General features: G+C 34.4%; 1 long non-coding RNA gene across 1 annotated transcript in view; it reads left to right on the plus strand.

The window, feature by feature from the left end:
* The first annotated feature begins 4,040 nt into the window (after positions 1–4,040).
* LOC132671478 (uncharacterized) overlaps positions 4,041–12,759 on the plus strand; it is a 70,657-nt gene continuing 61,938 nt past the window's right edge. The window contains exons 1-2 of the long non-coding RNA XR_009607117.2: positions 4,041–4,247; positions 10,489–10,592. This is a non-coding gene — a long non-coding RNA (uncharacterized LOC132671478). The remainder of the gene's footprint in view (positions 4,248–10,488; positions 10,593–12,759) is intronic.

Raw genomic sequence — 12,759 nt, forward strand, 5'->3', positions numbered from 1 at the left:
TTGTAATATAATGGTAGGGCACCTGAGTGGCTCAGTCAGTTAAGCATCCCACTCTTGACTTCATATCAAGTCATTATCTTGCAGTTGCTGGATTCAAGCCCTGGGTCAGGCTCTGTGCTGACAGCACAGAGCCTGCTTGGGAGTCTCTCTATTTCTCTCTCTCTGCCCCTTCCTCACTTGCGTGCATTCTCTTTCTCTCAAAATAAATAAATAAATAAACTTAATTTAAAAATATTTTTAATTATAATATAATGGAATTATATTAAATTTCGAAAGCATCACTGTGGAGTAACATGCATAACCATTTTAACTATTTTAATTGATTTGAGTACCTAATTAATTTTCTCAATAATCACTTAACTTTATTTAAAATAAAAGAATAATTTGCAGAAGTTTTTGTTTTGGACTTTGGTGTGTGTGTGTGTGTGTGTGTGTGTGTACGTGAGAGAGAGAGAGAGAGAGATGGTACTATTACCTGATAAAAACTAAAATTTTCTTTTGTGTTAGTAGTCATTTCGATTTGGCATTTATATTTTGAAACTCTCTAAGTCAAACATATGTAGAGAAACCAGATAATTTAAAGATTTAACTTCAACATCAATATATTCCCAAAGTTATATGCTTTAAATTATACCAAATAAACTAATTCTGAAAGAGAAAATAAAACTACCTCCATATGATTTTATATTAGCATGTGATTTTCTTAGAAACAAACAGCATTTTTCTTACATAAATATATTTTGCAAAAACTTTCCTTCTTTCCCAGAGGAGAAAAGTAAGTATAAAAAATAATAGCACGATGTGCCTAATTTCTATAACAGGTTCATAGTTATATGAGTTAGTGTGAGCAATCTTGCAGGTTCTTTTCTTTTCTTTTTAATAATTAGTAATAGCGGCAACCTCCCTCTTGGTTTTGACCTCTCTAGTTTATACATTCCCTCTGTGAGGTTCAGCCCAGGTTCACTTGTAAAGTCAGCAGAAATGTGAAACTCTTTACTGGTTAATGCTATCGTTAATAGAGCTATTCATCACTCAGCACAGAATACATAGAAAGTGGCTATGGTTTTTTTGTTCATTGACTTTTACATCTCTCCCCTTTTAATGAATTATCTCAGAGATTTAGGAATCGGTTCATAGCCAACACCCAAATTTTATAAATGTTAAATTTTTTACTGTTTCAGAAACTTTTGGAAAGAAATGAAAAATGACAGATGCAGAGAAAGTCTCATAACACCTTACTCAGTCCTATAGCCTGAATCACTCCTTGGACCCTCCTACCTGCCTCCTTCCCTTTTCAGAGAAAACCAATATATTATAGATTGTGTAACCTTCCTATTTTTGTTTTTATTACTTTTCCCATATATGTATAGCACCATCAAACTTATAGGTAACATTTTACATTATTTTAATTTTGTATGATATATATTTACAACCTAATTTTTAATTTACCTTTGTGCTTTCAAAATGTACCAAAGTTAATACATGTAGACGTGCTTCATTTATTTTGACTGCTAGGTAGTATTCTATATTAAAAATACTGTAATTTAGCTAATCACTTCTTTATCAATAAATATTTAGATGGTTTCTTGATCTTTTTCTTTTATCAATAGTGATGCAAGAAATAGTCTTGTACATGTCTTCTCATGGGCATAAAAAAGTATTTCTCTAGAGCATACTCCTAGCAGTGGAATTTCTGGAAAATGCGTTACACTTGTAGTCTATTTTGCTTGACTATCTAAGTATTTTTTTCAAAGTGCTTGATCAATTTACATTACTGCCAGCCAGCAGGGTATTAGAATTTGTTTTCCCACTCCTCCAAAAGCTGGGTATTGTCAGAGGTCTCAGTTGTCAGGGGTCTGCCAAAGCTAAATGTGAAGCAATATTTCATTTTCAAACCGATGAGAATTCTCCCTCCACTGTTCAGATTTAAGATCTTTTCTCCATTTCTGCCATTCTAGCTTCTTCGTCATATTATTTGTCCATTTTTCTTTAAAAAAAATTTTTTTTTAATGTTTTATTTATTTTTGAGTCAGAGAGAGACAGAGCATGAGCAGGGGAGGGGCAGAGAGAGAGGGAGACACAGAATCTGAAGCAGGCTCCAGGCTCTGAGCTGTCAGCACAGAGCCCGACGTGGGGCTCAAACTCACGTACCGCGAGATCATGACCTGAGCCGAAGTCAGACGCTCAACTGACTGAGCCACCCAGGTGCCCCTATTTGTCCACTTTTCAATTGGGTAATTTGTCTTACTCATTTTGAGACATTTTTACTATACTAAGATACCAGTTTTTCTGTTTATATGTGTTATAAACTATTTCTCTCAAGATTATTACTTTCTATTAAATTTTTTCAGGGTATCTTACAGTACAGAACCTTGCATTTTAAACAAGATTATAGATGATTTCCTTTCATTTTGTGCTTATTATGTTTTTGTTTAAAAGTAAGATATATTTCCTTCCAAAAGTTTTAAAGAATTTTTTCTCACATTTGGGTCTTCAGTTCACCTGGACTTTATTTTTAATGTGGTACAAATTGAGAATTCCTTTAACAAAGAATTAATTTTACTTAGTACCATGTATTAAAAACTTTGCTCTTTCACAACTAATTAGTTGCCGCCACTAGAGTTCTTAAATATGCATAAATCTTTCTCTGGCATTTTTATTCCTTTCCATTGGTTGGTTTGTTTAGCCCAATACAAATAGTAGGATTACTTAAAGATAAGTTAATAAAAGTTATTCATTCTAAATACTAGGGAGAAAAAGATTGAAAACAAAAATGACTAGAATCTGTTGTGCCTGAGGATAATATGATAGTAATATCAAAAGATCTATTATTTGGAGTATATGAAGTAGGGAGGTAGAGGTTGCTGCAGAAAAATATTTGAAGACATAGTGACTGAAAAAAATTCTGCATGTTTGATGAAAAAAAAATTGACAGAAAAAAAATTTAAGAATTTCAGTAAATCTCAAACAGTCCAAGTTCAAATAAAAAAGAGAAATTATACCAGAGGGGAAACTTGTAACTTTGGGAATGAAAAGGAAAGCAAGAGCAATGAAACATATCTGAATAAATACAATTTACTATTTTTCTTTTCTCAGCTCATTAAATTATACTACTTTTGAAAGTAAAATTTTTAACATTTTCTGGGAAAGTTTAAGTGTATATACATGTTAATACATATGACAGAGCAAGGAGACAAAATCATCAAGGGCGTAGAAAACCTGAATAACACTATCAACCAACTTTACCTAATTGACATGTGAACATTCCACCCAATAACAGAATATACATTCTTTTCAAGTACAACATAAAACATTCACCAAGATAGATCATAAAACAAACATTAACAAACTTGGAAGAGTTCAAATTAAACAAATTATATTCTCTAAACATCAGTAACAGAAAAAGTGTGTGAAAATTGAATAACCCATGAGTTAAAGAAGAAATCTCAAGAAAACTTGGAAAATATTTTGAACTGAATGAAAACACAAATTAACAATATAAAGAATGTAAAAGATGATACTCCTACAGACTCCATAGATATTAAACGATAATGAAAGTATACTACAAAAATCTATGCCCATGATTTTGACAACTTAAATGAAATGGATCACTTCCTTCAAAAATACAAATTACCAAAACCTGCTCCATAGTAAATAGCCTATATCTGCCCCTATAAGGAAGTTGGATTTGTAGTTTAAAATCTTCCAAAAAAGAAAAATCTAGCACCACATGGTTTTACTGGTGAATTCTACCAAGTATTCAACAAAGAAATAATACCAATTCTACAGAAAATCTTGCAAAAAATGGAACGGCTGGAGAGAGGGCAGGAGCACTTCCCAACTCTATTTATGAAGTCAGCATTCCCTTGATTTCAAAAACAGCCAGAGATATTAAAAGAAAAAGAAAATTAAAAAAAACACTGTCTCAATGAACATAAATGTAAAAAAATCCTCAGTGATATGGTCTGAATATTTGTGTGCCTCCAGAATGCTTATGTTGAATCTTAACTCCCAAAGGTGATTACATGTTAGTAAATGGAAGTCTCGGGGAAGTGATTAGGTCATAATGATGGGACCCTCATGAATGTGATTAGCGCACTGTAAAAGCATTTCACAGAATCCCTAGCCCGTTCCACCACATGAGAGCACAGCAGGAAGGTACCTCTTATAACCAGGAATTGAGCCCTCACCAGCCACCATATAAAACCTACAAACACCATGATCTTGGACTTCCAGTCTCCAGAATTGTGAGAAATAAATTTATCTTGTTTATAAAATATAGCTAGCATTTTGTTATAGCAACCTGAATGGATTATGACACAACTTGAATCTTGAAGTATGTACAAAAGATAACATGAAAATAAAAATCATGGGGTGCCTGGGTGGCTCAGGTGGTTAAGTGTCCAACTTCAGCTAAGGTCATGAACTCGCGGTTCGTGACTTCAAGCCCCACGTCGGGCTCTGTGCTGACGGGTCAGAGCCTGGAGCCTCCTTTGAATTCTGTGTCTCCCTTTCTCTCTGTTTCTCTCTCTCTCATCTCTCTCTCTCTCTTTCTTCCTCTCTCTTCTCTCTCTCTCAAAAATAAAAAAAAAGATTTAAAAAATTTTAAAAAAAGAAAAAAAATAAAAATCACAATGAGATACCCATACACATGTACTAGAATGCCTTTTTCTACAAAACTTGACAATACCAAGTACTAACAAGAACACAAAGCAACAGGAACTCTCACACATAGCTGGTAGGAATGCAAAAGGCACAGCCACTCTAGAAAATAACTCCTAAAAGTTGAACATACACTTACCACAACAATTACCTAGCAATATCACACACTGGCATTTGCCCAAGTAAAATGAAAACTACATTCATACAAATACTACAGTAATTTTAAAACAATTTTGTTAGTATCACCAGAAACCGAAAACACATAAATGTCATTGAACAGGAGAATAGATAAATAAATTGTGCTACCTCCATATAATGAAACAGTACTCTGCAATAAAAAGGATTGAACTACTGATACATGGGAGAAATTGATGAATCTCAAATGCGTTATACTAAAAGAAAGAAATTTTTCTCCAAAGGCTATATTCTGTATAATTCCATATATGTTACTGTCCAGAAAAGGCAAAATTATAGAGTTACAAGACCAGTCAGTGGTTGTCAGACATTAATACCAGGGGAAGTGTTTGACTACAAAGTGTTGTATGACGTTATTTCTTCTGGAGTGATAGAACTGTTCTGTATCTTTATTATGGTGGTGTTTATACTACAGTATGCATGTGTCAAATGCATAGAACTCTATACCAAAAAGAGCAAATTGTCCTGTATGTAAATTTTTAACATATTTTTAAAATATTCGATAGGTGTTTGGAAATAATTTGTCTCCCTATTTGTTGAAGGTAGTGCTTTAGATGCATCCTAATTTTTGATATATGCAAAATCTGTCATTTTCCAGAAAAGTTGTATCAAAATCTCCCAATACAATGGATAATTATCAATTTCAACTTTAATACTATTAACATTTGCTCTATGCACTTTTCAAGGCATTGCAGGTTTTCCAGTATATATACATTCAGTGATGTATCTCTCTAGTGAATTATGGTGTTCTTTCACCTAAGTCCTTTTTTGGTTCAAAGTTTATTTTGCCTTTTATTAATATTGCAAAAACAAATTTAGTTGGGTTCATCTTTGCTTTGCTTGTATCTGTTTTTCCATTTCAGTATTTTCTGTATCATCATATGTAAGTGTATTTCCATCAACCCAGAATTTTAAAAATCTAATTTGAAACTACCTATCTTTTAAGAAGTAAATTTAGACTTAAATCTAAATTTATTTAAGTTTAACTGGTAGTTTAGCATTTATTATTCCTGCTTCATTTTAACTTACTTTAGTAGTTTATTTTTTAATTTTATTTCTCGTGATATTTATCTGCTTATATTCTTCCTCCTTCCTTTATTGAACAGCAGAAACATTTATTGATTTGTTATTGTTTTACACTCTATTGCTCTACGTACAGTGTTTATCCTTAATCAACATGCAATCTTGACCCAGCAGATAAAAATTTAGTCAGTATTACTAACTCCTCCAGAAAATCAAAGGATCTGAAAAAGCTTGAGCTCCAATGATTTATTTGATTTTCCATGCACTTTGAGCCCTGTTTTTAAGGCACTCAAAATAAGGCATTATTTTTATTATTGTTTTTAGCATTCATTGCTTACTTAGATTCATCTATAGATTAATCAGTTTTTTACAAACATGCTCATCCACATGTTAATCACTTTCTTTGATTCTTGCATCCTGTTCTTCTTTGTTCCCTGTTCTTTATAAAGTGCATCATTTGAGGGGTGCCTGAGTGGCTCAGTCGGTTAAGCATCCAACTTCGACTGAGGTCATGATCTTACAGCTAATAAGTTCGAGCCCTGAGTCTGTGCTGACAGCTCAGAGCCTGGAGCCTGCTTCAGATTCTGTGTCTCCCTCTCTCTGTGCTCCTTCCCCACTCATGCTCTCTCTCTCAAAAATAAATAAAAACATTAAAAAAATTAAAGTGCATCATTTGATGTTCCCTTTAGTGGGTCTGAGTAATGATCCTCAGTCCTAAGTTTTCTCAGTACGTTTTTATTTTGTCCCTACTCTTCTATAACAAGATATTATTTGATTCTGGATACCAGATACGGATTCTAAGCCTTACAGTTGAGGCAAAAGCCCTAACAAAGCACCGCGAGTCTAAAAACACTGGTTTTCCAGCTATTGATGTCACCCACGCATGAAAGGATTGTTCAAAGGCAATTTTTCTGCAAAACGAATACTCCAACCCCCACTTTTCATTCAATATAAGAGGAGGTTTAGGAAAATGGAACGTGAATTTTTGTGGGATACACAATTCATGAAGAAAGTTTTTATTTCTCCTCACATACCCCTCTGTGTAGAAGAAATGTGATGTTTTTCCTCCCTGAAGCCAGGAAAGGGAGAAACAGAATTACTAAAACAAATTGGGGTTATCCAAACTACTTATTTTCCTGTAAGTCAGTTAATCATGAGTATCTCTCATCTAAACTTATCCAAGCTATTCATTTGGCCGGAGAGAGCCTGATGTTTTTGTGATATGGAAACAGGGACCAGGAAAAATCATGCTAAAAGAAAAAAATGTTAGCGAAGCAGCCAGCACTTCCACCATTTGGCTTCGCAGGGAGTGAGTTAGTTTCTCAGAATTTTCTAAAGCCCTTAGCTGTCTTATCAGTACACGGATTATAACTAGAGCTAAAAAGGAAAGCAAGGACTAAGAACCGAAGCCAGATTTCTACATCAGAGACAACACAAAGGAAAGACACTCACAGGACTCTCTGAAGAACCAATTAATGTGTTCCATAAAAATAGCACCCATTTGTATGGTTGCAACTGTAGAAACTGGAAGGCTGTCAGTCTCTGGATCTTCAGAAGCCAATGACAAGAAATTATTAAAAAATAAAATGTTAATATCCCAATGAGTTGTTGCTTCTCTACAAAACCAATAAAACCTAAATAACATTTTAGAAAGGGATAGAATTACAAGTTTTTATTTTTGTTTCTGCTGAGGTCCCAGGTAATTTCTTAATTTAGGGTTGTGTCCCATATAGGATGTTAGTGTCCAAGTCTGGTTTGGATTGGGTTCTCAGTTTCTCTACCATAACTTTGTTTTTCTTCTTAACCCTAATTTTTAATAACACTACTCCTTACTACTTCCTTAGACTAGTGGCAAAGTTTAGGTAATCCCTGTGTCATAGATAGAGTAGACCTTAACAGGTTCTGTCTTCGTTGAAGCCCTACCTCTAAATCTCCATTTAGATGCTAAAATTCCAAACCTTCAGTCTTTAAGGTCCATATATACTATTTCAGCCCCATTGCCACATAGACGACTATGACTTCAGCTGTTCCTTATTGCACTGGCTTAAAATGTTCCTCTCATTTCTGCCATTTGAATAATTAATTTCTTTGAGTTAATCACATATTGAAAAAAACAGTTTATATTTGTCCATCATTTCTATGTAGTTCAAATCAAAATGTCCAACATTAAAGTATAGCTTTTATCTGTTAAAGCCCTATATCCTCTTTATATAGGGTAAAATCAATGTATTTAAATAAATTCATATACCTGTATTTAACTTTTTATTAGTGATCTGAAAGCAATGACACTGTTGAGACACTTCCAAATTTTAGTCTCTGCTATGGTCTGAATGTTTATGTCCCTCCAAAGTTCATATGTGGCAAATCCTAATGCCAACGTGATGGTATTAAGAGCTGGGCCCTTTGGGGGCACCTGGTGGCTCAGTTGGTTAAGCGTCTGACTTTGGCTCAGGTCATGACCTTGCAGTTCTGAGTTCGAGCCCCACGTCGGGCTCTGTGCTGACGGCTCAGAGGCTATAGCCTGCTTCAGATTCTGTGTCTCCCTCTCTCTCTGTTCCTCCCTGCTCGCATTCTGTCTCTCTCTCAAAAATAAATAAAGATTGGGGCGCCTGGGTGGCGCAGTCGGTTAAGCGTCCGACTTCAGCCAGGTCACGATCTCGCGGTCCGTGAGTTCGAGCCCCGCGTCAGGCTCTGGGCTGACAGCTCGGAGCCTGGAGCCTGTTTCCGATTCTGTGTCTCCCTCTCTCTCTGCCCCTCCCCCGTTCATGCTCTGTCTCTCTCTGTCCCAAAAATAAATTAAAAACGTTGAAAAAAAAAAATTTAAAAAAAAAAAAATAAATAAAGATTAAAAAATTTAAAAAAAAAGAGTGAGATGGTGCCTTTGGGAGGTACTTAGGTTATGAGGGTGGAGCCCTCATGAATCAAATTAGTGCTCTTATAAAAGAAATGCAACAGAGATCCCTCATCCCTTCCATCATGTGAGGATACAATGAGAAGTTGTGACTTGGAAGAAGGTTCTCACCAAACTACCTTGGCATCCTGATCTTGGACTTCCAGCCTCCAAAACTGTGAGAAATAATTTTCTATTATGTATAAGCCACCCCCAGTCTATGGTACTTTGCTATAGCAACCCAGACTGACTAACTCAGGTTCCATAACCAATCTTCTTTCTTTTTTTAAAGTTTATTTATTTATTTTGAGAGAGATAGAGAATCCCAAGCAGGCTCTGCACTGACATGAGGCTCAGTCCCACAAACTGAAAGATCATGACCTGAGCCAAAATCAAGAGTTAGACACTTAACTAACTGAGTCACCCAGGTACCCCAAGTTCTGTAACCATCTTCTTAAATCACATATCTAGGATGTAAAATCACATTTTGGGGTGAAATGAGCTTTGTTAGTAAGAAAAATTAAAATATTATTTGTAATCTTATAAATACACATTTGCATGTACACACACACACACACACACACACGCAAACTTATAACTAGTTTCTAGTAGGGTTGTCTCCAAGATTGGGTCCCTGCTCTCTTGCTAACTTTCACTGAATTTCTTAACTAAAGAAAATGAGAATATATCAATAGTAGCTAAAGCTATGTTCTAAACAAGCAGGTTTCAACTCCTGTTATTTCATCACTGGACTCCTCCCAAATAGAGTTTGGCAAGAGGCATTCTGAAATCAACACGAAAAGTCACAGAAGAACAAATTGGGGTCATATGACTCATTCCACTTGTGACTTAAAATGCACTTGAACCCACATTTCCAGAGGGGAAAGTTAGTTATAAAGTATCCCAAATCAACTAATGTCACGTGTTTCAGTTCCATTTAAACTTTGAGTCAGGAGGAAGACAAGGTGGAAAAAGAAGTAAAAGGAGAATGAGGATTTTTTTAAGTAGAACATTTCCAAATTGCTGAAAATGATTGTTTTTATATCACAAATTTATAAATAATTCAAAGAAAAGGATTATATGATCCATAAAATTTACTGTCATTTTTAATAAAATATTTAAATCATACTTCTAAAATAAAAAGTAATTATTTTTATTAAAGCCCATTTCTGACATTCCACTTCTGAGTTCAAAATATTTCACAACCCAGAAGCTCTAAAACTAAAGTATTATGCAGTCAAACTTACTTATCCTTCCTTTTTTTAGATAAAACCTCATGTTTTTAAGTTTTAGATAATTATATTCTTAGTAAACTATGGTTTTAATTATAATACACAAAAATATTGTAGTGAAAAGTAAAATGATTGTTGATACCAGCTTTTTGTTTCATAGGAGTTACTTGGGGACTTAGAAAGAGAGAATGTCCTTCTCTATGTTGGCCTCACTGCTAAACCACTGCGTATAAGGAGGGATAAGCTTTTGTTACTGAATTGGCTGCCACTGTAAACATTAGTAGAACAATCGATTCTGTTTGTCCATCCTAGTCTTAAACTCTTTCCTCTTGTTTCCTTTTTTCATCTTTAACCCTGCTGAGTTAATGAGTATTTATTTTCCTTCCTTTTGTTCTCTGTATCTTTTCCTATCCAATCAATTATTTTGAATGCTAGCTTAAAGACCAACACATCATGGTGTTGTACTAACCATCTCTTTTCTAACAGATTCTTCTTTTAAAGAAAAGCACTGCCTCTGAATGACTAATGGGTGTGAAAATGCCAATTCAGCTATTCTTGGAGTAAAGCTGATTAAATTCTTCACTTACGACGTATGTATATCTTTTTTAAAAAAATGAAGCTATGTTTTATAGGTTCCTAAAAGTAAAGTGTTCCAAGGATGATCAAGGATTTTTTATAAAAATCTTGTTATATATTCTCCTAAGGAGATTATAGGTGCATATTAATAATGCACTTATCATTGCTTCATTATGATGTTCTCTGAAGAGGCATTTTATTTTATTATTTTATTTTATATTTATTTTTTATTTTTGAGAGAGAGAGAGAGAGAGGCAGAAAGAGAGGGAAAGAGGGAATGCCCAACAGGCTCTGTGCTGTCAGTGCAGAGCCTGATGCAGGGCTCTATCTCATGAACCGTGACATCATGACCTGAGCACAGATCAAGAGTCAGATGGTTAACCAGCTGAGCCACCCAGGCACTTCTGAAGAGGCATTTTAAATAATCTTTATTAGTGGACTAATAAGCAACAACATGTAATGCTGGGAGAAGATATCAACCAGTTGTGAGAATAGACATGTTTTTTTTTCAAGAGAAGTGCCATAAATGACAATCGTTGGGCCATTCATTGGCCCAATAATACTCACCATATTCTAGTCTCTTAGCTTAACATTACTGCACCTCATCCTTCCAACCAATCTTGCTTCTAGTCAATCTCCAACCCAAAATACTCTGGGTATTTCTATCAAGACTTAATAGATGATGAGATAGAGCCATAGATAGGTTATGTAAATTCTCCATGATCACATGAGCAATAAATGGAGATTCAAACACAGATCTGTCTTCAAAGATGATACTCTTGACTGTCAAGCAAACCCCCTATCAGGGAAATGGAGAACTAAATCCATTATATAATATAAAAAGAGCTATGTGAATATAGATCATCCTGAAAATTGGAAAACCTGAAAAATAAACAAACCCCCCAAGAATGCTGTAGAAATAGGTATCATTAAATTCTTGACTGGTAGCAAAAATAATTTGTACATAAAACTAAAACATAAAAATCAGAATTCTTCATGAAGATGTATAGCTTTTATTTAAAATACCTATCCTATATAATAAAATGATCACATCTTCCCTTTTCTAATTCAAGAGCAATTATTTACTCTTATATTAAAGAAGAAAAATTGGAAGTTTCACTAAGTGCTCAGGACTTTAAATTTCAGTAAGTAATAGATTTCTGCGCATTCCTTACACAAGATTTCAAAATTAGGGGTTTTATATGTAAGTTTTGAAGCTCTAATTGTAAAGAATATATAACTGCTAGTCAGATGTTACAGTAAATTTCACATTTTCCTATATTTTAATGTGCTTTTTGGGAAAAGTAATGTAGCAATAACTTCACTAAGACACAGTTGCAAAAATGCCCATGGGTGTTACTAACATATCAAAAAAGTACTGATTTATTATCATGTAAAATACACAAACTAATGAAAAGGAACATTTCCTATATATATTTATTTAAGCAGAATCTAAGGGAGTCTTTATTTGTACTTTCTTGAGATTGAAATCATCCAGAGAACCTCAGAGTAACAATAGAAAGAATGGGACTCTTCCTTTAAAGATAATGTTCTCCCATCAGGAAATTAAATGTTTCTCCTGGCAGCAAGTGAAGTACACAGAGGAATGCAGTCTCACACGTATACCTCTTTAAAGCTTATCACAGACCGGGTTACCCAAGGTTCAGACTAAAGGGGAGGGGGTGGGGGCAGTCTCACCCCTAGATATTATTTGAACATATAAGCCAGTTTAGAAGTGTTAATTAAAACACATTTGCTTTTCTAGTAGACTTTTATGAAAGAATTAAATGCGGTAACACCTTTTTATTACCAGAAGGGAAACTATAACTAGCTTTATATTACCAGAAGGGAAACAACTAGCATCTGCCTTAAAAATGCCCTATGTTATGCTGTGTGTGTTCAAAGCTGTAATGTACTTGACCCATATATATAACAAAGAATCCTCTAAAAGTGCTCATCCAGGCAAAGGCAGTTTTATGGAGAGGAAAAAGCAAGTGGATTTGGAATCAGAGAATCAGTGAGTGAACATGGGGTCAGTGACTAGTTGCTATGTCAACTTATCAATGTTCTGTAACATTTGGAGCCTGTGTCTACAACTGTAAAAATAGAGATAATAATAATACCTGGCTTACAAAACTGCTATGAAGAATAAAATAGTACATGTGAGAGGATTTTTAAAAT

Source organism: Panthera onca, chromosome C1 (assembly GCF_046562875.1).
Source record: "Panthera onca isolate mPanOnc1 chromosome C1, mPanOnc1 haplotype 2, whole genome shotgun sequence".
NCBI classification, from domain to species: Eukaryota; Metazoa; Chordata; class Mammalia; order Carnivora; family Felidae; genus Panthera; species Panthera onca.